We start from the raw sequence: 24423 nt of genomic DNA on the forward strand, positions 1-24423 counted from the left end.
CTGCTGTACCTGCATACTAGCTTACAGCGATTCATGCGCGAGGACACCCAGATCCCTCTGTGCTGAAGCATTTCTGAAGTTTCTCTCCATTTAAATAATAAGTCACCTTTTTATTCTTCTGACCAAAATGGATAACCTCACACTTATCCACGTTAAACTCCATCTGCCAAATTTTGCCCCATTCACCTAACCTGTCCAAATCCATTTGTAAATTTCTTATTTCTTCATTGCAACTTACTTTCCCACCTATTTTGGTGTCATCTGCAAAGTTAGCTATAGTACCTTCTACCCCTGAATCCAAGTAAATAGTTGGGGCCAAAGGACCGAACCCTGTGGCACCCCACTAGTTACAGCTTGCCATCCACAAAAGACCCATTAATCCTGACTCTCTGCTTTCTGTTGGTTAGCCAATCCTCTAGCCAAGCTAATATATTACCCTTAGCTGCGTGTGATCTTATCTTGTGTATTAATCTTTTGTGCGGCACCTTATCAAATGCCTTCTGGAAGTCCAGACATGCTACATCTACAGGATCCCCATTATCCACTTTGCTTGTCACATCTTCAAAGAACTCCAGCAAATTAGTCAAACACGATTTACTCTTCGTAAAGCCATGCCGACTCTGACGGATTGCAATTTGACTTGCATTTTAGGAAGGTAGTGAAGGCATTGGAGAGAGTGCAGAAGAGGTTTACGAGTTTGGTTCCAGGGGCGAGGAAGTTGAGTTATGAAGTAAGATTGGGGAAGCTGGGAATGTATTCCTTGGGGAAAAGAAGTCCGAGAGGAGACTTGATAGAGGTATTGAAAATCATGAGGGGTCGGGAGAGAGTAGATAGGGAGAAACTGTTTGCACCGGGGAAAGGATCGAGAAGGAGAGGGCACAGGTTTAAAGTAACTGGCAAAAGAAGCAAAAGTGACAGGAGCAGCGAGTGGCCAGGGTCTGGAATGCACCGCCTGATAGCGCGGCGGAGGCAGGTTCAATTGAAGAGGGAATGAGATGATTATTTGAAAAGAAAGCATGTGCCGGGTTACGTGGAGAAGGCAGGAGAAAGGCACGAGGTGAAATGTTCATTGGGAGAACTGGTGCAGGCACGACGGGGGGAATGGGCTCCTTGTGCAATGTAAGGATTGTGTGAATGTGGATGTAGAGGTTTCGGAGTAGCTGTGTAAAGTGTGTGAGGTTTGAGGTGTGAGTTTTGATTGTTGCTGTATCAGCAGCAGCGGCAGCGGCAGCAGAGAGCTGGTTTAAAATGTTGTGAGGCGAAAGGTGCAGCTGAGAGAGTGTTTGAGAGGTGTATTTGCAAGTGAAAGATGTTTTTATATGAGTGAGGTAGAGTGTTTGTGAGATGAGAGTGCTGTCTGTGAGTGTTGGGTGAGCGTGCATGTTTTTTGTGTGTAGCTGCTGCGGGTGAGTGAGTGAGTGAGAGAGAGAGAGAGAGAGAAAGAAAGAAAGTTGGGTTTTGGAACATGTACATGTTGAAAAGTAAAGAAAGCAGATGTTTGTAAGAAAACTATTTTTAGCATTGAAAATCCCCTGGAAAGGGGAGGGTGCACCGTTCCCAGAGATACTGCAATACCGGGTCGATGCGTGGAGTGGACGGAGCAAGCCCCTATTCCATCTCCCTGCTCCAAAAATCAATTTAATATATGGTCCCCAGATAAGGGACGTATCAGATATTAAACTGATAAGAACAGATTTTTTTTTTTGTAAAAATATACTTTATTCATAAAATATCTTCAATCACATTCCAAACCATTTCAAAAACAACATTACAAGGGTACAATCCAGGTTAAACTTTTACAAAATGTATCAGCAGGTGCATCAGTACAAACAATATTACAATCATTTACAGCCTTTCATTTTGATCTGTACAGCCCGAGGGGCTCTAAACAGTTCCCAGTCTCTCGGTGCGCTGTGGTAGAAAGGTCTTAGACAGCGACCCTTCCCCATTGCGCCTTTGCGGCAGCTGCCCCAAGCTTTAGTGCGTCCCTCAGCACGTAGTCCTGGACTTTAGATTGTGCCAGTCCGCAACAATCGGTCGGGGACAACTCTTTGTGCTGGAAGACCAACAAGTTTCGGGCAGACCAAAGCGCCTCTTTCACCGAGTTGATGATCCTCCAGCTGCAGTCGATGTTTGTCTCGGTGTGTGTCCCTGGGAACAGCCCGTAGAGCACAGAGTCCTGTGTCACAGAACTGCTCGGGATGAACCTCGACAGCAACCATTGCATCTCTCTCCAGACTTTCTTTGCAAAGGCACAATCCACAAGGAGGTGGACAACGGTCTCTTCCCCACCACAGCCACCTTGAGGGCAACGTGCAGAGGGGGTGAGCTTCCTGGCGTGTAGGAAGGATCTGACGGGGAGGGCCTTTCTCACCACCAGCCAAGCTACGTCTTGGTGCTTGTTGGAAAGTTCTGGCGATGAGGCATTCTGCCAAATGACTTTGACAGTCTGCTCGGGGAACCATCCCACAGGGTCCACCCTCTCCTTATCCCTCAGGGCCTCTAGGACGTTACGTGCTGACCACTGCCTGATGGACTTGTGGTCAAAGGTGTTTTTCTGCATAAATTTTTCCACCAGGGACAGGTGGTACGGCACGGTCCAACTACTTGGAGCGTTCCGCGGCAGCGTGGCCAGACCCATCCTTCGCAACACCGGGGACAGGTAGAACCTCAGCACGTAGTGACACTTGGTGTTTGCGTAGTGAGGGTCTACGCACCGCTTGATGCAGCCGCACACAAAGGTGGCCATCAGGATGAGGGCGATGTTGGGCACGTTTTTTCCCCCTTTATCTAGAGGCTTGTACATCGCGTCCCTGCGGACACGATCCATTTTCGACCTCCAGATAAAGCGGAAGATGGCTCGAGTGATCGCCATCGCACAGGAGTCTGGAATGGGCCAGACCTGCGCCACGTACAGCAACAGCGAGAGTGCCTCGCACCTGATGACCAGGTTCTTACCCGCAAAGGAGAGGGAGCGTCGCTCCCACATGCCCAGTTTCCTTTTCACCATAGCCACTCGCTCCTTCCAGTTTCTAACGCATGCCCTGGTCCCTCCGAACCATATCCCCAGCACCTTCAGGCCGTCAGCCCTGACAGTGAAGGGGACAAAGGATCGGTCAGCCCAGTTCCCAAAGAACATGGCCTCGCTCTTCCCACGATTTACCTTGGCTCCCGAGGCCAGTTCGAACTGGTCGCAGATGTGGATCAGTCTGCGCACCGACAGCGGATCCGAACAGAAGACGGCGACGTCGTCCATGTACAGGGAGGCTTTTACCTGAGTGCCTCCACTGCCTGGGATCGTCACTCCTCTTATGCCCGGATCCTTCCTGATGGACTCGGCAAAGGGTTCTATGCAACACACGAAAAGAACAGGCGAGAGAGGACAGCCCTGCCTGACTCCAGATTTAATCGGAAAGCTATCTGTTTCCCACCCATTGATTGAGACTGCGCTACTGATGTTAGTGTAGAGCAGTTGGATCCAATTTCGAATTCCCTCCCCAAACCCAATTTTGGAGAGCACATCCCCCATGTAGGTGTGCGATATTCTGTCAAAGGCCTTCTCCTGATCCCAGCTGATGAGGCAGGTATCCACACCCCTGTCCTGTACATAGGCAATCGTATCCCTGAGCAGTGCCAGGCTGTCAGAGATCTTCCTGCCTGGCACAGAGCAGGTCTGGTCAGGGTGAATCACCAATTCCAGAGCGGATTTGACCCGATTGGCGATGACCTTGGACAGAATCTTATAGTCCACATTCAACAGTGAAATGGGTCGCCAATTTCTAATTTCCTCCCTTCCCCCCTTGTGCTTGTAGATGAGGGTGATGATGCCTTTCCTCATGGATTCTGACATACTACCGGCCAGGAGCATACTCTCGTACACTCCTAGCAGGTCTGGGCCGATCAAGTCCCACAGAGCCGAATACAACTCCGCCGGCAAGCCGTCGCTTCCGGGAGTTTTACTCTTCTCCATGGACTCAAGGGCCTTAGTCAGTTCATCAGGAGTTAGCGGTTTGTCCAGGCTCTCCCGCGTACTGTGGTCCAAGACCTCCGTGATAGAGGACAGGAAGGACTGGGAGGCCGTGCTGTCCGTGGGCTTCACGTCATACAATCCGGCATAAAAGGATTTGCTGATCCTCAAAATGTCCGACCGTGATGACTTTGCTGAGCCGTCTTCTTCCTTCAGGCTGCTGATCACAGAGCTCTCTCTGTGTACCTTTTGGAAGAAGAAACGTGAGCACGTCTCATCCTGCTCCACGGAGCGGACTCTGGAACGGAAGATGATCTTGGAGGCCTCCGAGGCAAAGTGCGAGGCTTGCTGGCCCTTCACCTCTTGGAGCTCCTCCTTGACATCGACCCCCATCGACTGCAGCCGGAGCAGATTCTGCATCTTTTCTGTCACGTCATTTTCGCCCGACCATTTGTTTTGTCGCCACCAAATTACTCGCGCCATTTTTAACCCCACATTTGCCCACTCAAAAATCTCTCTCAAACCCCCATGTAACTCCCAACCCACCATCACAACAGTCCCCCGACTCCCAGCAGCGCCCTCCACCCCCTACCTCTCTGGACTTTTGTGTAAATACAAACTCATATCAGTCAGCTATTAACTCATATGCATTCACCATTTAAAACATGTAGCAGCGACCCCTCACTACTTCAAACATGAACAAGCACCCTGTCCCCATGTTCATTCTAATTACCCCCCTCCGAAACGAACAGCAGCCTCCCTCCCCCTTGATCAGCCCCCTCTGTCACTCCTACCTTCTGAAACTCCTGCCCCCTCTCCCCATGTGTAAAGTCTTTCCCTGCCCCTTCTGCAGCTCACTTCCCCTGCTGTGGGTCCATCAATTCACCTGTGATTATTCCTTGAAGACTTAAATAGCGCAAAGCGAAGAAATAAACAGAAAGAAAACTGGAGAAAGGCAGATAGAAATCTAAACCCTCAGTAAAATGACCACCGGCAATCCCGTTTAACCGTCAGAATGATCGCACAGCCCAAAATACACGCATTATCCCTGAATTATAACAAGATTTTAGGCAGCTTCACATTAGGACTTTTCATTTCCTCTTGTGGGGCTCCTGTTCCTCACGCACCAGAGGCTAACATGTAAGTTTTAGATTGCAAGGCCGGGCTACTTTAACCCCAGGATTATCTTTTTGAAACTCCAGGCCTGCAGTCCAACAGGAACTGGTTAACCGGAGCCACCGAAAACCAGGGTCCCGGAGAGGAAATGAAATCTCAGGGTAAGAAACCGACACAAACTCACGTGGGCCCATGGGGCGCAGCCTTGGAGAAGGTCTCAGTCCGTCCCCTCTGGAGGAAGCTCCTGAAGAGGAAGAGTCCTTGTCCCGATCTGGATCTTCAGATTGCAAGTTTCAAAATAAAAATTCCTTGAGGGGTGGGGGAGAAAATTAATTTCATTAAAACAGAAAGCAAAGATCATTTTCAAACAAAATAGCACAAGAGCCAATGATTCACTCTCAGTTGCAACTCAGCAACATTCAAATACAAACAAGTCAAAAAGTTATAAAGCAGATTGAGACAGAGGGAACACACACACATTAAGCCAGAGTGGGGACTAGCTCCGCACTCTGGAGGCGGTCTTCGGATTGGGTTCCTAGCCAGGTATACCCTGAACGAGCAGTTTGCAGACTCCACCCCTGGCATGTTGGGAGGTCTTTCAATCTGCTCCCCAGGAGGCCTGTCCGTTGATATGTTCAGACAAGGCCATGTTCTTCGGGAACTGGGCTGACCGATCCTTTGTCCCCTTCACCGTCAGGGCTGATGGCCTGAAGGTGCTGGGGATAGGGTTCGGAGGGACCGGGACATGTGTTAGAAACTGGAAGGAGCGAGTGTCTATGGTGGAAAGAAAAGTGGGCATGTGGGAGCGATGCACCCTCTCCATTGCGGGTAAGAACCTGGTCATCAGGTGTGAGGCACTCTCGCTGTTGCTGTACGTGGCGCACGTCTGGCCCATTCCAGACTCCTGCGCGATGGCGATCACTCGAACCATCTTCCGCTTTATCTGGAGGTCGAAAGTGGATCGTGTCCGCAGGGACGCGATGTACAAGCCTCTAGATAAAGGGGGGAAAAACATGCCCAACATCGCCCTCACACTGATGGCCACCTTTGTGTGTGGCTGCATCAAGCGGTGCGTAGACCCTCAGTACGCAAACATCAAGTGTCACTACGTGCTGAGGTTCTACCTGTCCCCGGTGTTGCGAAGGATGGGTCTGGCCACGCTGCCGCGGAACGCTCCAAGTAGTTGGACCGTGCCGTACCACCTGTCCCTGGTGGAAAAATTTATGCAGAGAAACACCTCTGACCACAAGTCCACCAGGCAGTGGTCGGCACGTAACGTCTTAGAGGCCCTGCGGGAAAAGGAGAGGGTGGATCCTGTGGGATGGTTCCCCGAGCAGACTGTCAAAGTCATTTAGCAGAATGCCTCATCGCCAGAACTTTCCAACAAGCACCAAGACGTAGCTTGGCTGGTGGTGAGAAAGGCCCTCCCCGTCAGATCCTTCCTACACGCCAGGAAGCTCACCTCCTCTGCACGTTGCCCTCGAGGTGGCTGTGGTGGGGAAGAGACCGTTGTTCACCTCCTTGTGGATTGTGCCTTTGCAAAGAAAGTCTGGAGAGAGATGCAGTGGTTGCTGTCGAGGTTCATCCCGAGCAGCTCTGTGAGACAGGACTCTGTGCTCTACGGGCTGTTCCCAGGGACACACACCGAGACAAACATCAACTGCAGCTGGAGGATCATCAACTCAGTGAAAGAGGCGCTTTGGTCTGCCCGAAACTTGTTGGTCTTCCAGCACAAAGAGTTGTCCCCGACCGATTGTTGCGGACTGGCACAATCCAAAGTCCAGGACTACGTGCTGAGGGACGCACTAAAGCTTGGGGCAGCTGCCGCAAAGGCGCAATGGGGAAGGGTCGCTGTCTACGACCTTTCTACCACAGCGCACCGAGAGACTGGGAACTGTTTAGAGCCCCTCGGGCTGTACAGATCAAAATGAAAGGCTGTAAATGATTGTAATATTGTTTGTACTGATGCACCTGGTGATACATTTTGTAAAAGTTTAACCTGGATTGTACCCTTGTAATGTTGTGTTTGAAATGGTTTTGAATGTGATTGAAGATAATTTATGAATAAAGTATATTTTTACAAAAAAAAAAAATCTGTTCTTATCAGTTTAATATCTGATACGTCCCTTATCTGGGGACCATATATTAAATTGATTTTTGGAGCAGGGAGATGGAATAGGGGCTTGCTCCGTCCACTCCACGCATCGACCCGGTATTGCAGTATCTCTGGGAACGGTGCACCCTCCCCTTTCCAGGGGATTTTCAATGCTAAAAATAGTTTTCTTACAAACATCTGCTTTCTTTACTTCTCAACATGTACATGTTCCAAAATCCAACTTTCTTTCTTTCTCTCTCTCTCTCTCTCTCTCTCTCACTCACTCACCCGCAGCAGCTACACACAAAAAACACGCACTCTCACCCAACACTCGCCGGCAGGGCCGGCAGCAGATCCCTGATGGAAACAGTTAAGGATGCCAAGCTGCACGACGTCTTCAGCAACCCTGCAGACGGAGCGCAGCGTAGATACACCTGGTCGCGGCCAGACGGGTCCATTCGTTCCAGGATAGACTTCCTGTTTGTGTCCCGTGCATTCACAGTCAGATCCACCGACGTCAAGCCGGTGTTCTTCTCTGACCACTGCCTCCTACTGGCGGACTGCCACTTGGAGGAAGACCTGAGGGTGGGCAGGGGGGCATGGAAGCTAAATGTGCAACTGCTGACCCCAGAGAACATTGAGGAGCTCAAGAGGGATTACAAAGGTTGGAGAACTGTGAAACCCCTCTTTGAGTCCCTGACACACTGGTGGGAAGCGATCAAGGGAAGCATCAAGAGGTTTTTCATCCTCAAAGGCACCCAGAAAGCTAGAAAGGAACAGAGGGAAATGTCCCGACTCCAGAAAAAGATGCAGAATCTGCTGCGGCTGCAGTCGATGGGGGTCGATGTCAAGGAGGAGCTCCAAGAGGTGAAGGGCCAGCAAGCCTCGCACTTTGCCTCGGAGGCCTCCAAGATCATCTTCCGTTCCAGAGTCCGCTCCGTGGAGCAGGATGAGACGTGCTCACGTTTCTTCTTCCAAAAGGTACACAGAGAGCGCTCTGTGATCAGCAGCCTGAAGGAAGAAGACGGCTCAGTAAAGTCATCACGGTCCGACATTCTGAGGATCAGCAAATCCTTTTATGCCGGATTGTATGACGTGAAGCCCACGGACAGCACGGCCTCCCAGTCCTTCCTGTCCTCTATCACGGAGGTCTTAGACCACAGTACGCGAGAGAGCCTGGACAAACCGCTAACTCCTGACGAACTGACTAAGGCCCTCGAGTCCTTCGAGAAGAGTAAAACCCCCGGAAGCGACGGCTTGCCGGCGGAGTTGTATTGGGCTCTGTGGGACTTGATCGGGCCAGACCTGCTAGGAGTGTACGAGAGTATGCTCCTGGCCGGTAGTATGTCAGAATCCATGAGGAAAGGCATCATCACCCTCATCTACAAGCACAAGGGGGAAAGGGAGGAAATTAGAAATTGGCGACCCATTTCACTGTTGAATGCGGACTATAAGATTCTGTCCAAGGTCATCGCCAACCGGGTCAAATCCGCTCTGGAATTGGTGATTCACCCTGACCAGACCTGCTCTGTGCCAGGCAGGAAGATCTCTGACAGCCTGGCGCTGCTCAGGGATACGATTGCCTATGTACAGGACAGGGGTGTGGATACCTGCCTCATCAGCTTGGATCAGGAGAAGGCCTTTGACAGAATATCGCACACCTACATGGGGGATGTGCTCTCCAAAATGGGCTTTGGGGAGGGAATTCGATATTGGATCCAACTGCTCTACATTAACATCAGTAGCGCAGTGTCAATCATTGGGTGGGAAACAGATAGCTTTCCGATTAAATCTGGAGTCAGGCAGGGCTGTCCTCTCTCGCCTGTCCTTTTCGTGTGTTGCATAGAACCCTTTGCCGAGTCCATCAGGAAGGATCCGGGCATAAGAGGAGTGACGATCCCAGGCAGTGGAGGCACTCAGGTAAATGCCTCCCTGTACATGGACGACGTCGCCGTCTTCTGCTCGGATCCGCTGTCGGTGCGCAGACTGATGCACATCTGCGACCAGTTCGAACTGGCCTCGGGAGCCCAGGTAAATCGTGGGAAGAGCGAGGCCATGTTCTTTGGGAACTGGGCTGACCGATCCTTTGTCCCCTTCACTGTCAGGGCTGACGGCCTGAGGGTGCTGGGGATATGGTTCGGAGGGACCGGGGCATGCGTTAGAAACTGGAAGGAGCGAGTGGCTATGGTGAAGAGGAAACTGGGCATGTGGGAGCGACGCTCCCTCTCCATTGCGGGTAAGAACCTGGTCATCAGGTGTGAGGTACTCTCGCTGTTGCTGTACGTGGCGCAGGTCTGGCCCATTCCAGACTCCTGCGCGACGGCGATCACTCGAGCCATCTTCCGCTTTATCTGGAGGTCGAAAATGGATCGTGTCCGCAGGGACGCGATGTACAAGCCTCTAGATAAAGGGGGAAAAAACGTGCCCAACATCGCCCTCATCCTGATGGCCACCTTTGTGTGCGGCTGCATCAAGCGGTGCGTAGACCCTCAGTACGCAAACACCAAGTGTCACTACGTGCTGAGGTTCTACCTGTCCCCGGTGTTGCGAAGGATGGGTCTGGCCACGCTGCCGCGGAACGCTCCAAGTAGTTGGACCGCGCCGTACCACCTGTCCCTGGTGGAAAAATTGATGCAGAAAAACACCTTTGACCACAAGTCCATCAGGCAGTGGTCAGCACGTAACGTCCTAGAGGCCCTGAGGGATAAGGAGAGGGTGGACCCTGTGGGATGGTTCCCCGAGCAGACTGTCAAAGTCATTTGGCAGAATGCCTCATCGCCAGAACTTTCCAACAAGCACCAAGACGTAGCTTGGCTGGTGGTGAGAAAGGCCCTCCCCGTCAGATCCTTCCTACACGCCAGGAAGCTCACCTCCTCTGCACGTTGCCCTCGAGGTGGCTGTGGTGGGGATGAGACCGTTGTTCACCTTGTGGATTGTGCCTTTGCAAAGAAAGTCTGGAGAGAGATGCAGTGGTTGCTGTCGAGGTTCATCCCGAGCAGCTCTGTGAGACAGGACTGTGTGCTCTACGGGCTGTTCCCAGGGACACACACCGAGACAAACATCAACTGCAGCTGGAGGATCATCAACTCAGTGAAAGAGGCGCTTTGGTCTGCCCGAAACTTGTTGGTCTTCCAGCACAAAGAGTTGTCCCCGACCGATTGTTGCGGACTGGCACAATCCAAAGTCCAGGACTACGTGCTGAGGGACGCACTAAAGCTTGGGGCAGCTGCCGCAAAGGCGCAATGGGGAAGGGTCGCTGTCTACGACCTTTCTACCACAGCGCACCGAGAGACTGGGAACTGTTTAGAGCCCCTCGGGCTGTACAGATCAAAATGAAAGGCTGTAAATGATTGTAATATTGTTTGTACTGATGCACCTGGTGATACATTTTGTAAAAGTTTAACCTGGATTGTACCCTTGTAATGTTGTTTTTGAAATGGTTTGGAATGTGATTGAAGATATTTTATGAATAAAGTATATTTTTACAAAAAAAAAAAAAAAAAAATCTGTTCTTATCAGTTTAATATCTGATACGTCCCTTATCTGGGGACCATATATTAAATTGATTTTTGGAGCAGGGAGATGGAATAGGGGCTTGCTCCGTCCACTCCACGCATCGACCCGGTATTGCAGTATCTCTGGGAACGGTGCACCCTCCCCTTTCCAGGGGATTTTCAATGCTAAAAATAGTTTTCTTACAAACATCTGCTTTCTTTACTTCTCAACATGTACATGTTCCAAAATCCAACTTTCTTTCTTTCTCTCTCTCTCTCTCTCTCTCTCTCACTCACTCACCCGCAGCAGCTACACACAAAAAACACGCACTCTCACCCAACACTCGCCGGCAGGGCCGGCAGCAGATTGGACGCTACGTCCAGATCCCTGATGGAAACAGTTAAGGATGCCAAGCTGCACGACGTCTTCAGCAACCCTGCAGACGGAGCGCAGCGTAGATACACCTGGTCGCGGCCAGACGGGTCCATTCGTTCCAGGATAGACTTCCTGTTTGTGTCCCGTGCATTCACAGTCAGATCCACCGAGGTCAAGCCGGTGTTCTTCTCTGACCACTGCCTCCTACTGGCGGACTGCCACTTGGAGGAAGACCTGAGGGTGGGCAGGGGGGCATGGAAGCTAAATGTGCAACTGCTGACCCCAGAGAACATTGAGGAGCTCAAGAGGGATTACAAAGGTTGGAGAACCGTGAAACCCCTCTTTGAGTCCCTGACACACTGGTGGGAAGTGACCAAGGGAAGCATCAAGAGGTTTTTCATCCTCAAAGGCACCCAGAAAGCTAGAAAGGAACAGAGGGAAATGTCCCGACTCCAGAAAAAGATGCAGAATCTGCTGCGGCTGCAGTCGATGGGGGTCGATGTCAAGGAGGAGCTCCAAGAGGTGAAGGGCCAGCAAGCCTCGCACTTTGCCTCGGAGGCCTCCAAGATCATCTTCCGTTCCAGAGTCCGCTCCGTGGAGCAGGATGAGACGTGCTCACGTTTCTTCTTCCAAAAGGTACACAGAGAGCGCTCTGTGATCAGCAGCCTGAAGGAAGAAGACGGCTCAGTAAAGTCATCACGGTCCGACATTCTGAGGATCAGCAAATCCTTTTATGCCGGATTGTATGACGTGAAGCCCACGGACAGCACGGCCTCCCAGTCCTTCCTGTCCTCTATCACGGAGGTCTTAGACCACAGCACGCGGGAGAGCCTGGACAAACCGCTAACTCCTGACGAACTGACTAAGGCCCTCGAGTCCTTCGAGAAGAATAAAACCCCCGGAAGCGACGGCTTGCCGGCGGAGTTGTATTGGGCTCTGTGGGACTTGATCGGGCCAGACCTGCTAGGAGTGTACGAGAGAATGCTCCTGGCCGGTAGTATGTCAGAATCCATGAGGAAAGGCATCATCACCCTCATCTACAAGCACAAGGGGGAAAGGGAGGAAATTAGAAATTGGCGACCCATTTCACTGTTGAATGTGGACTATAAGATTCTGTCCAAGGTCATCGCCAATCGGGTCAAATCCGCTCTGGAATTGGTGATTCACCCTGACCAGACCTGCTCTGTGCCAGGCAGGAAGATCTCTGACAGCCTGGCGCTGCTCAGGGATACGATTGCCTATGTACAGGACAGGGGTGTGGATACCTGCCTCATCAGCTTGGATCAGGAGAAGGCCTTTGACAGAATATCGCACACCTACATGGGGGATGTGCTCTCCAAAATGGGCTTTGGGGAGGGAATTCGATATTGGATCCAACTGCTCTACATTAACATCAGTAGCGCAGTGTCAATCATTGGGTGGGAAACAGATAGCTTTCCGATTAAATCTGGAGTCAGGCAGGGCTGTCCTCTCTCGCCTGTCCTTTTCGTGTGTTGCATAGAACCCTTTGCCGAGTCCATCAGGAAGGATCCGGGCATAAGAGGAGTGACGATCCCAGGCAGTGGAGGCACTCAGGTAAATGCCTCCCTGTACATGGACGACGTCGCCGTCTTCTGCTCGGATCCGCTGTCGGTGCGCAGACTGATGCACATCTGCGACCAGTTCGAACTGGCCTCGGGAGCCCAGGTAAATCGTGGGAAGAGCGAGGCCATGTTCTTTGGGAACTGGGCTGACCGATCCTTTGTCCCCTTCACTGTCAGGGCTGACGGCCTGAGGGTGCTGGGGATATGGTTCGGAGGGACCGGGGCATGCGTTAGAAACTGGAAGGAGCGAGTGGCTATGGTGAAGAGGAAACTGGGCATGTGGGAGCGACGCTCCCTCTCCATTGCGGGTAAGAACCTGGTCATCAGGTGTGAGGTACTCTCGCTGTTGCTGTACGTGGCGCAGGTCTGGCCCATTCCAGACTCCTGCGCGACGGCGATCACTCGAGCCATCTTCCGCTTTATCTGGAGGTCGAAAATGGATCGTGTCCGCAGGGACGCGATGTACAAGCCTCTAGATAAAGGGGGAAAAAACGTGCCCAACATCGCCCTCATCCTGATGGCCACCTTTGTGTGCGGCTGCATCAAGCGGTGCGTAGACCCTCAGTACGCAAACACCAAGTGTCACTACGTGCTGAGGTTCTACCTGTCCCCGGTGTTGCGAAGGATGGGTCTGGCCACGCTGCCGCGGAACGCTCCAAGTAGTTGGACCGCGCCGTACCACCTGTCCCTGGTGGAAAAATTGATGCAGAAAAACACCTTTGACCACAAGTCCATCAGGCAGTGGTCAGCACGTAACGTCCTAGAGGCCCTGAGGGATAAGGAGAGGGTGGACCCTGTGGGATGGTTCCCCGAGCAGACTGTCAAAGTCATTTAGCAGAATGCCTCATCGCCAGAACTTTCCAACAAGCACCAAGACGTAGCTTGGCTGGTGGTGAGAAAGGCCCTCCCCGTCAGATCCTTCCTGCACGCCAGGAAGCTCACCTCCTCTGCACGTTGCCCTCGAGGTGGCTGTGGTGGGGAAGAGACCGTTGTTCACCTCCTTGTGGATTGTGCCTTTGCAAAGAAAGTCTGGAGAGAGATGCAGTGGTTGCTGTCGAGGTTCATCCCGAGCAGCTCTGTGAGACAGGACTGTGTGCTCTACGGGCTGTTCCCAGGGACACACACCGAGACAAACATCAACTGCAGCTGGAGGATCATCAACTCAGTGAAAGAGGCGCTTTGGTCTGCCCGAAACTTGTTGGTCTTCCAGCACAAAGAGTTGTCCCCGACCGATTGTTGCGGACTGGCACAATCCAAAGTCCAGGACTACGTGCTGAGGGACGCACTAAAGCTTGGGGCAGCTGCCGCAAAGGCGCAATGGGGAAGGGTCGCTGTCTACGACCTTTCTACCACAGCGCACCGAGAGACTGGGAACTGTTTAGAGCCCCTCGGGCTGTACAGATCAAAATGAAAGGCTGTAAATGATTGTAATATTGTTTGTACTGATGCACCTGGTGATACATTTTGTAAAAGTTTAACCTGGATTGTACCCTTGTAATGTTGTTTTTGAAATGGTTTGGAATGTGATTGAAGATATTTTATGAATAAAGTATATTTTTACAAAAAAAAAAAAAAAAAATCTGTTCTTATCAGTTTAATATCTGAAACGTCCCTTATCTGGGGACCATATATTAAATTGATTTTTGGAGCAGGGAGATGGAATAGGGGCTTGCTCCGTCCACTCCACGCATCGACCCGGTATTGCAGTATCTCTGGGAACGGTGCACCCTCCCCTTTCCAGGGGATTTTCAATGCTAAAAATAGTTTTCTTACAAACATCTGCTTTCTTTACTTCTCAACATGTACATGTTCCAAAATCCAACTTTCTTTCTTTCTCTCTCTCTCTCTCTCTCTCACTCACTCACCCGCAGCAGCTACACACAAAAAACACGCCCTCTCACCCAACACTCGCCGGCAGGGCCGGCAGCAGATTGGACGCTACGTCCAGATCCCTGATGGAAACAGTTAAGGATGCCAAGCTGCACGACGTCTTCAGCAACCCTGCAGACGGAGCGCAGCGTAGATACACCTGGTCGCGGCCAGACGGGTCCATTCGTTCCAGGATAGACTTCCTGTTTGTGTCCCGTGCATTCACAGTCAGATCCACCGAGGTCAAGCCGGTGTTCTTCTCTGACCACTGCCTCCTACTGGCGGACTGCCACTTGGAGAAGGACCTGAGGGTGGGCAGGGGGGCATGGAAGCTAAATGTGCAACTGCTGACCCCAGAGAACATTGAGGAGCTCAAGAGGGATTACAAAGGTTGGAGAACCGTGAAACCCCTCTTTGAGTCCCTGACACACTGGTGGGAAGCGATCAAGGGAAACATCAAGAGGTTTTTCATCCTCAAAGGCACCCAGAAAGCTAGAAAGGAACAGAGGGAAATGTCCCGACTCCAGAAAAAGATGCAGAATCTGCTGCGGCTGCAGTCGATGGGGGTCGATGTCAAGGAGGAGCTCCAAGAGGTGAAGGGCCAGCAAGCCTCGCACTTTGCCTCGGAGGCCTCCAAGATCATCTTCCGTTCCAGAGTCCGCTCCGTGGAGCAGGATGAGACGTGCTCACGTTTCTTCTTCCAAAAGGTACACAGAGAGCGCTCTGTGATCAGCAGCCTGAAGGAAGAAGACGGCTCAGTAAAGTCATCACGGTCCGACATTCTGAGGATCAGCAAATCCTTTTATGCCGGATTGTATGACGTGAAGCCCACGGACAGCACGGCCTCCCAGTCCTTCCTGTCCTCTATCACGGAGGTCTTAGACCACAGTACGCGGGAGAGCCTGGACAAACCGCTAACTCCTGACGAACTGACTAAGGCCCTCGAGTCCTTCGAGAAGAGTAAAACCCCCGGAAGCGACGGCTTGCCGGCGGAGTTGTATTGGGCTCTGTGGGACTTGATCGGGCCAGACCTGCTAGGAGTGTACGAGAGTATGCTCCTGGCCGGTAGTATGTCAGAATCCATGAGGAAAGGCATCATCACCCTCATCTACAAGCACAAGGGGGAAAGGGAGGAAATTAGAAATTGGCGACCCATTTCACTGTTGAATGTGGACTATAAGATTCTGTCCAAGGTCATCGCCAACCGGGTCAAATCCGCTCTGGAATTGGTGATTCACCCTGACCAGACCTGCTCTGTGCCAGGCAGGAAGATCTCTGACAGCCTGGCGCTGCTCAGGGATACGATTGCCTATGTACAGGACAGGGGTGTGGATACCTGCCTCATCAGCTTGGATCAGGAGAAGGCCTTTGACAGAATATCGCACACCTACATGGGGGATGTGCTCTCCAAAATGGGGTTTGGGGAGGGAATTCGAAATTGGATCCAACTGCTCTACACTAACATCAGTAGCGCAGTCTCAATCAATGGGTGGGAAACAGATAGCTTTCCGATTAAATCTGGAGTCAGGCAGGGCTGTCCTCTCTCGCCTGTCCTTTTCGTGTGTTGCATAGAACCCTTTGCCGAGTCCATCAGGAACGACCCGGGCATAAGAGGAGTGACGATCCCAGGCAGTGGAGGCACTCAGGTAAAAGCCTCCCTGTACATGGACGACGTCGCCGTCTTCTGCTCGGATCCGCTGTCGGTGCGCAGACTGATGCACATCTGCGACCAGTTCGAACTGGCCTCGGGAGCCAAGGTAAATCGTGGGAAGAGCGAGGCCATGTTCTTTGGGAACTGGGCTGACCGATCCTTTGTCCCCTTCACTGTCAGGGCTGACGGCCTGAAGGTGCTGGGGATATGGTTCGGAGGGACCGGGGCATGCGTTAGAAACTGGAAGGAGCGAGTGGCTATGGTGAAGAGGAAACTGGGCATGTGGGATCGAAGCTCCCTCTCCATTGCGGGTAAGAACCTGGTCATCAGGTGTGAGGTACTCTCGCTGTTGCTGTACGTGGCGCAGGTCTGGCCCATTCCAGACTCCTGCGCGACGGCGATAACTCGAGCCATCTTCCGCTTTATCTGGAGGTCGAAAATGGATCGGGTCCGCAGGGACGCGATGTACAAGCCTCTAGATAAAGGGGGAAAAAACGTGCCCAACATCGCCCTCATACTGATGGCCACCTTTGTGTGCGGCTGCATCAAGCGGTGCGTAGACCCTCAGTACGCAAACACCAAGTGTCACTACGTGCTGAGGTTCTACCTGTCCCCGGTGTTGCGAAGGATGGGTCTGGCCACGCTGCCGCGGAACGCCCCAAGTAGTTGGACCGTGCCGTACCACCTGTCCCTGGTGGAAAAATTGATGCAGAAAAACACCTTTGACCACAAGTCCATCAGGCAGTGGTCAGCACGTAACGTCCTAGAGGCCCTGAGGGATAAGGAGAGGGTGGACCCTGTGGGATGGTTCCCCGAGCAGACTGTCAAAGTCATTTGGCAGAATGCCTCATCGCCAGAACTTTCCAACAAGCACCAAGACGTAGCTTGGCTGGTGGTGAGAAAGGCCCTCCCCGTCAGATCCTTCCTACACGCCAGGAAGCTCACCCCCTCTGCACGTTGCCCTCGAGGTGGCTGTGGTGGGGAAGAGACCGTTGTCCACCTCCTTGTGGATTGTGCCTTTGCAAAGAAAGTCTGGAGAGAGATGCAGTGGTTGCTGTCGAGGTTCATCCCGAGCAGTTCTGTGACACAGGACTCTGTGCTCTACGGGCTGTTCCCAGGGACACACACCGAGACAAACATCAACTGCAGCTGGAGGATCATCAACTCGGTGAACGAGGCGCTTTGGTCTGCCCGAAACTTGTTGGTCTTCCAGCACAAAGAGTTGTCCCCGACCGATTGTTGCGGACTGGCACAATCCAAAGTCCAGGACTACGTGCTGAGGGACGCACTAAAGCTTGGGGCAGCTGCCGCAAAGGCGCAATGGGGAAGGGTCGCTGTCTAAGACCTTTCTACCACAGCGCACCGAGAGACTGGGAACTGTTTAGAGCCCCTCGGGCTGTACAGATCAAAATGAAAGGCTGTAAATGATTGTAATATTGTTTGTACTGATGCACCTGGTGATACATTTTGTAAAAGTTTAACCTGGATTGTACCCTTGTAATGTTGTTTTTGAAATGGTTTGGAATGTGATTGAAGATATTTTATGAATAAAGTATATTTTTACAAAAAAAAACAACCTGTTCTTATCAGTTTAATATCTGATACGTCCCTTATCTGGGGACCATATATTAAATTGATTTTTGGAGCAGGGAGATGGAATAGGGGCTTGCTCCGTCCACTCCACGCATCGACCCGGTATTGCAGTATCTCTGGGAACGGTGCACCCTCCCCTTTCCAGGGGATTTTCAATGCTAAAAATAGTTTTCTTACAAACATCTGCTTTCTTTACTTCTCAACATGTACATGTTCCAAAATCCAACTTTCTTTCTTTCTCTCTCTCTCTCTCTCTCTCTCTCTCACTCACTCACCCGCAGCAGCTACACACAAAAAACACGCACTCTCACCCAACACTCGCCGGCAGGGCCGGCAGCAGATTGGACGCTACGTCCAGATCCCTGATGGAAACAGTTAAGGATGCCAAGCTGCACGACGTCTTCAGCAACCCTGCAGACGGAGCGCAGCGTAGATACACCTGGTCGCGGCCAGACGGGTCCATTCGTTCCAGGATAGACTTCCTGTTTGTGTCCCGTGCATTCACAGTCAGATCCACCGAGGTCAAGCCGGTGTTCTTCTCTGACCACTGCCTCCTACTGGCGGACTGCCACTTGGAGAAGGACCTGAGGGTGGGCAGGGGGAATGGAAGCTAAATGTGCAACTGCTGACCCCAGAGAACATTGAGGAGCTCAAGAGGGATTACAAAGGTTGGAGAACCGTGAAACCCCTCTTTGAGTCCCTGACACACTGGTGGGAAGCGATCAAGGGAAACATCAAGAGGTTTTTCATCCTCAAAGGCACCCAGAAAGCTAGAAAGGAACAGAGGGAAATGTCCCGACTCCAGAAAAAGATGCAGAATCTGCTGCGGCTGCAGTCGATGGGGGTCGATGTCAAGGAGGAGCTCCAAGAGGTGAAGGGCCAGCAAGCCTCGCACTTTGCCTCGGAGGCCTCCAAGATCATCTTCCGTTCCAGAGTCCGCTCCGTGGAGCAGGATGAGACGTGCTCACGTTTCTTCTTCCAAAAGGTACACAGAGAGCGCTCTGTGATCAGCAGCCTGAAGGAAGAAGACGGCTCAGTAAAGTCATCACGGTCCGACATTCTGAGGATCAGCAAATCCTTTTATGCCGGATTGTATGACGTGAAGCCCACGGACAGCACGGCCTCCCAGTCCTTCCTGTCCTCTATCACGGAGGTCTTAGACCACAGTACGCGGGAGAGCCTGGACAAACCGCTAACTCCTGACGAACTGACTAAGGCCCTCGAGTCCTTCGAGAAGAGTAAAACCCCCGGAAGCGACGGCTTGCCGGCGGAGTTGTATTGGGCTCTGTGGGACTTGATCGGGCCAGACCTGCTAGGAGTGTACGAGAGTATGCTCCTGGCCGGTAGTATGTCAGAATCCATGAGGAAAGGCATCATCACCCTCATCTACAAGCAGAAGGGGGAAAGGGAGGAAATTAGAAATTGGCGACCCATTTCACTGTTGAATGTGGACTATAAGATTCTGTCCAAGGTCATCGCCAACCGGGTCAAATCCGCTCTGGAATTGGTGATTCACCCTGACCAGACCTGCTCTGTGCCAGGCAGGAAGATCTCTGACAGCCTGGCGCTGCTCAGGGATACGATTGCCTATGTACAGGACAGGGGTGTGGATACCTGCCTCATCAGCTTGGATCAGGAGAAGGCCTTTGACAGAATATCGCACACCTACATGGGGGATGTGCTCTCCAAAATGGGGTTTGGGGAGGGAATTCGAAATTGGATCCAACTGCTCTACACTAACATCAGTAGCGCAGTCTCAATCAATGGGTGGGAAACAGATAGCTTTCCGATTAAATCTGGAGTCAGGCAGGGCTGTCCTCTCTCGCCTGTCCTTTTCGTGTGTTGCATAGAACCCTTTGCCGAGTCCATCAGGAACGACCCGGGCATAAGAGGAGTGACGATCCCAGGCAGTGGAGGCACTCAGGTAAATGCCTCCCTGTACATGGACGACGTCGCCGTTTTCTGCTCGGATCCGCTGTCGGTGCGCAGACTGATGCACATCTGCGACCAGTTCGAACTGGCCTCGGGAGCCCAGGTAAATCGTGGGAAGAGCGAGGCCATGTTCTTTGGGAACTGGGCTGACCGATCCTTTGTCCCCTTCACTGTCAGGGCTGACGGCCTGAGGGTGCTGGGGATATGGTTCGGAGGGACCGGGGCATGCGTTAGAAACTGGAAGGAGCGAGTGGCTATGGTGAAGAGGAAACTGGGCATGTGGGAGCGACGCTCCCTCTCCATTGCGGGTAAGAACCTGGTCATCAGGTGTGAGGTACTCTCGCTGTTGCTGTACGTGGCGCAGGTCTGGCCCATTCCAGACTCCTGCGCGACGGCGATCACTCGAGCCATCTTCCGCTTTATCTGGAGGTCGAAAATGGATCGTGTCCGCAGGGACGCGATGTACAAGCCTCTAGATAAAGGGGGAAAAAACGTGCCCAACATCGCCCTCATCCTGATGGCCACCTTTGTGTGCGGCTGCATCAAGCGGTGCGTAGACCCTCAGTACGCAAACACCAAGTGTCACTACGTGCTGAGGTTCTACCTGTCCCCGGTTTTGCGAAGGATGGGTCTGGCCACGCTGCCGCGGAACGCTCCAAGTAGTTGGACCGCGCCGTACCACCTGTCCCTGGTGGAAAAATTGATGCAGAAAAACACCTTTGACCACAAGTCCATCAGGCAGTGGTCAGCACGTAACGTCCTAGAGGCCCTGAGGGATAAGGAGAGGGTGGACCCTGTGGGATGGTTCCCCGAGCAGACTGTCAAAGTCATTTAGCAGAATGCCTCATCGCCAGAACTTTCCAACAAGCACCAAGACGTAGCTTGGCTGGTGGTGAGAAAGGCCCTCCTCGTCAGATCCTTCCTACACGCCAGGAAGCTCACCTCCTCTGCACGTTGCCCTCGAGGTGGCTGTGGTGGGGAAGAGACCGTTGTTCACCTCCTTGTGGATTGTGCCTTTGCAAAGAAAGTCTGGAGAGAGATGCAGTGGTTGCTGTCGAGGTTCATCCCGAGCAGCTCTGTGAGACAGGACTGTGTGCTCTACGGGCTGTTCCCAGGGACACACACCGAGACAAACATCAACTGCAGCTGGAGGATCATCAACTCAGTGAAAGAGGCGCTTTGGTCTGCCCGAAACTTGTTGGTCTTCCAGCACAAAGAGTTGTCCCCGACCGATTGTTGCGGACTGGCACAATCCAAAGTCCAGGACTACGTGCTGAGGGACGCACTAAAGCTTGGGGCAGCTGCCGCAAAGGCGCAATGGGGAAGGGTCGCTGTCTACGACCTTTCTACCACAGCGCACCGAGAGACTGGGAACTGTTTAGAGCCCCTCGGGCTGTACAGATCAAAATGAAAGGCTGTAAATGATTGTAATATTGTTTGTACTGATGCACCTGGTGATACATTTTGTAAAAGTTTAACCTGGATTGTACCCTTGTAATGTTGTTTTTGAAATGGTTTGGAATGTGATTGAAGATATTTTATGAATAAAGTATATTTTTACAAAAAAAAAAAAAAAAATCTGTTCTTATCAGTTTAATATCTGATACGTCCCTTATCTGGGGACCATATATTAAATTGATTTTTGGAGCAGGGAGATGGAATAGGGGCTTGCTCCGTCCACTCCACGCATCGACCCGGTATTGCAGTATCTCTGGGAACGGTGCACCCTCCCCTTTCCAGGGGATTTTCAATGCTAAAAATAGTTTTCTTACAAACATCTGCTTTCTTTACTTCTCAACATGTACATGTTCCAAAATCCAACTTTCTTTCTTTCTCTCTCTCTCTCTCTCTCTCTCTCTCTCACTCACTCACCCGCAGCAGCTACACACAAAAAACACGCACTCTCACCCAACACTCGCCGGCAGGGCCGGCAGCAGATTGGACGCTACGTCCAGATCCCTGATGGAAACAGTTAAGGATGCCAAGCTGCACGACGTCTTCAGCAACCCTGCAGACGGAGCGCAGCGTAGATACACCTGGTCGCGGCCAGACGGGTCCATTCGTTCCAGGATAGACTTCCTGTTTGTGTCCCGTGCATTCACAGTCAGATCCACCGAGGTCAAGCCGGTGTTCTTCTCTGACCACTGCCTCCTACTGGCGGACTGCCACTTGGAGGAAGACCTGAGGGTGGGCAGGGGGGCATGGAAGCTAAATGTGCAACTGCTGACCCCAGAGAACATTGAGGAGCTCAAGAGGGATTACAAAGGTTGGAGAACCGTGAAACCCCTCTTTGAGTCCCTGACACACTGGTGGGAAGTGACCAAGGGAAGCATCAAGAGGTTTTTCATCCGCAAAGGCACCCAGAAAGCTAGAAAGGAACAGAGGGAAATGTCCCGACTCCAGAAAAAGATGCAGAACCTGCTCCGGCTGCAGTCGATGGGGGTCGATGTCAAGGAGGAGCTCCAAGAGGTGAAGGGCCAGCAAGCCTCGCACTTTGCCTCGGAGGCCTCCAAGATCATCTTCCGTTCCAGAGTCCGCTCCGTGGAGCAGGATGAGACGTGCTCACGTTTCTTCTTCCAAAAGGTACACAGAGAGCGCTCTGTGATCAGCAGCCTGAAGGAAGAAGACGGCTCAGTAAAGTCATCACGGTCCGACATTCTGAGGATCAGCAAATCCTTTTATGCCGGACTGTATGACGTGAAGCCCACGGACAGCACGGCCTCCCAGTCCTTCCTGTCCTCTATCACGGAGGTCTTAGACCACAGTACGCGGGAGAGCCTGGACAAACCGCTAACTCCTGAGGAACTGACTAAGGCCCTCGAGTCCTTCGAGAAGAGTAAAACCCCCGGAAGCGACGGCTTGCCGGCGGAGTTGTATTCGGCTCTGTGGGACTTGATCGGCCCAGACCTGCTAGGAGTGCACGAGAGTATGCTCCTGGCCGGTAGTATGTCAGAATCCATGAGGAAAGGCATCATCACCCTCATCTACAAGCACAAGGGGGAAAGGGAGGAAATTAGAAATTGGCGACCCATTTCACTGTTGAATGTGGACTATAAGATTCTGTCCAAGGTCATCGCCAACCGGGTCAAATCCGCTCTGGAATTGGTGATTCACCCTGACCAGACCTGCTCTGTGCCAGGCAGGAAGATCTCTGACAGCCTGGCGCTGCTCAGGGATACGATTGCCTATGTACAGGACAGGGGGGTGGATACCTGCCTCATCAGCTTGGATCAGGAGAAGGCCTTTGACAGAATATCGCACACCTACATGGTAGATGTGCGCTCCAAAATGGGGTTTGGGGAGGGAATTCGAAATTGGATCCAACTGCTCTACACTAACATCAGTAGCGCAGTCTCAATCAACGGGTGGGAAACAGATAGCTTTCCGATTAAATCTGGAGTCAGGCAGGGCTGTCCTCTCTCGCCTGTTCTTTTCGTGTGTTGCATAGAACCCTTTGCCGAGTCCATCAGGAAGGATCCGGGCATAAGAGGAGTGACGATCCCAGGCAGTGGAGGCATTCAGGTAAAAGCCTCCCTGTACATGGACGACGTCGCCGTCTTCTGGTCGGATCCGCTGTCGGTGCGCAGACTGATCCACATCTGCGACAAGATAGGATATAAAGCAGTGTAAAGTAAGTTAATAACAAATTGAGAAAGTAAATATGGAACACAAAATATTTTAAAACGAGGGCACAGGTTAAAAACATGATCCTAATTTCTGTTGAACTGAATGAGGCGAGTCATTACAGTGCGTGACCGATTTGTTTAAGTGTGCGGGCCCATTAAATTTTTTGCACAGCCGCGCAAATTTAAAGGGGCTTATGTGGCGGTGTGTCTGTGAGGAAACGTTGACTGTGACCTCTCCTCATATCTTGTATCCCACTGTGAAACCATCTTCAGCTCCCAAATTGCACTCAGACAATGTGCTACATTTGCATATTGTGCAGGAGTCGGGGGAGGGGTCATGGGGCTGCCCCTTGTCTCTGTACTTGAAAACTGTCTCTAATGGCAGCCAGGCAGCAACTGTTGTGCTTACTCAAAGCCAACCTGAAGAAAAGGCAAGACATGTTGGGTGCTGAGAGGGAGAAGCATTGCCACTTTAGGTTCTACTTGGATTTTACTGAGGTAAAAGGTGATTGAAAAAGTCAAGCATTTCTCCCCTAGCAGTTACCACTGAGGACAAATAATAGCGAGCGCTGATCTGTCACTGAGCACTGAGGCCGGCCAAGGGGAGGCATCTGAAAGCTGCAGAGAAAGCAAGAAGCCAGGATGGACGACTGAGAATACAGAAAAATACTGGCTGAGGTAGACAGCAAAAACTGTGACACAAGCTCAGGTAAGCGTGGTGTTTTGCAGTTCAAGTGCATCACTTTGTGACAGTATAGATATTTTTCACTTTCCTAGGATAAGGCTGTTCCCTTTCTAGAAGTTAGAAGCAGCCGTGCAGATGTATTTTCTGCGCTCCTTTGCTTGCCTGCTGAATAGGACTGATTGGAGGTGAAAAGGTGATTAAAAGAGAGCCGACATCATTGCAGGCTGGCAGATACTGTGCTGTGCTGTGCTGTGCTGTGCACGCAGGTGGTTTTGTTGTTTGGCTTGTATGTGACTTCTGGTTGAAGCTGAAAGATTTCTAAAATTTTGAAGGAAATAATCTTTGAGAAGGGGAGAAACATTTTCAACATTTTAACAGGATCTAAGGCTGTTCACTGTGTCGTACCTGTACTTATCCTTGCTGCCACCTGTCTTCT

At 51.7% G+C, this 24423-nt stretch overlaps 1 non-coding gene and 5 pseudogenes across 1 annotated transcript; 5 read left to right on the forward strand and 1 right to left on the reverse strand.

Annotated features, from left to right (window-relative positions):
- Positions 1-1541: 1541 nt before the first annotated feature.
- LOC144675054 (U2 spliceosomal RNA) lies at positions 1542-1715 on the reverse strand (annotated as a pseudogene).
- Positions 1716-7154: 5439 nt separating this feature from the next.
- LOC144675065 (U2 spliceosomal RNA) lies at positions 7155-7329 on the forward strand (annotated as a pseudogene).
- Positions 7330-10654: 3325 nt separating this feature from the next.
- LOC144675056 (U2 spliceosomal RNA) lies at positions 10655-10836 on the forward strand. The gene has a single exon (XR_013574740.1). It is a non-coding gene; the product is annotated as a U2 spliceosomal RNA (small nuclear RNA).
- A 3346-nt stretch (positions 10837-14182) lies between these two features.
- Positions 14183-14363, forward strand: LOC144675060 (U2 spliceosomal RNA; annotated as a pseudogene).
- A 3342-nt stretch (positions 14364-17705) lies between these two features.
- LOC144675059 (U2 spliceosomal RNA) lies at positions 17706-17880 on the forward strand (annotated as a pseudogene).
- Positions 17881-21227: 3347 nt separating this feature from the next.
- On the forward strand, positions 21228-21407 carry LOC144675061 (U2 spliceosomal RNA; annotated as a pseudogene).
- Positions 21408-24423: the final 3016 nt, after the last annotated feature.

The sequence above is a fragment of the Cetorhinus maximus genome, unplaced genomic scaffold (genome assembly GCF_964194155.1).
Source record: "Cetorhinus maximus unplaced genomic scaffold, sCetMax3.hap1.1 HAP1_SCAFFOLD_905, whole genome shotgun sequence".
Taxonomy (NCBI): domain Eukaryota; kingdom Metazoa; phylum Chordata; class Chondrichthyes; order Lamniformes; family Cetorhinidae; genus Cetorhinus; species Cetorhinus maximus.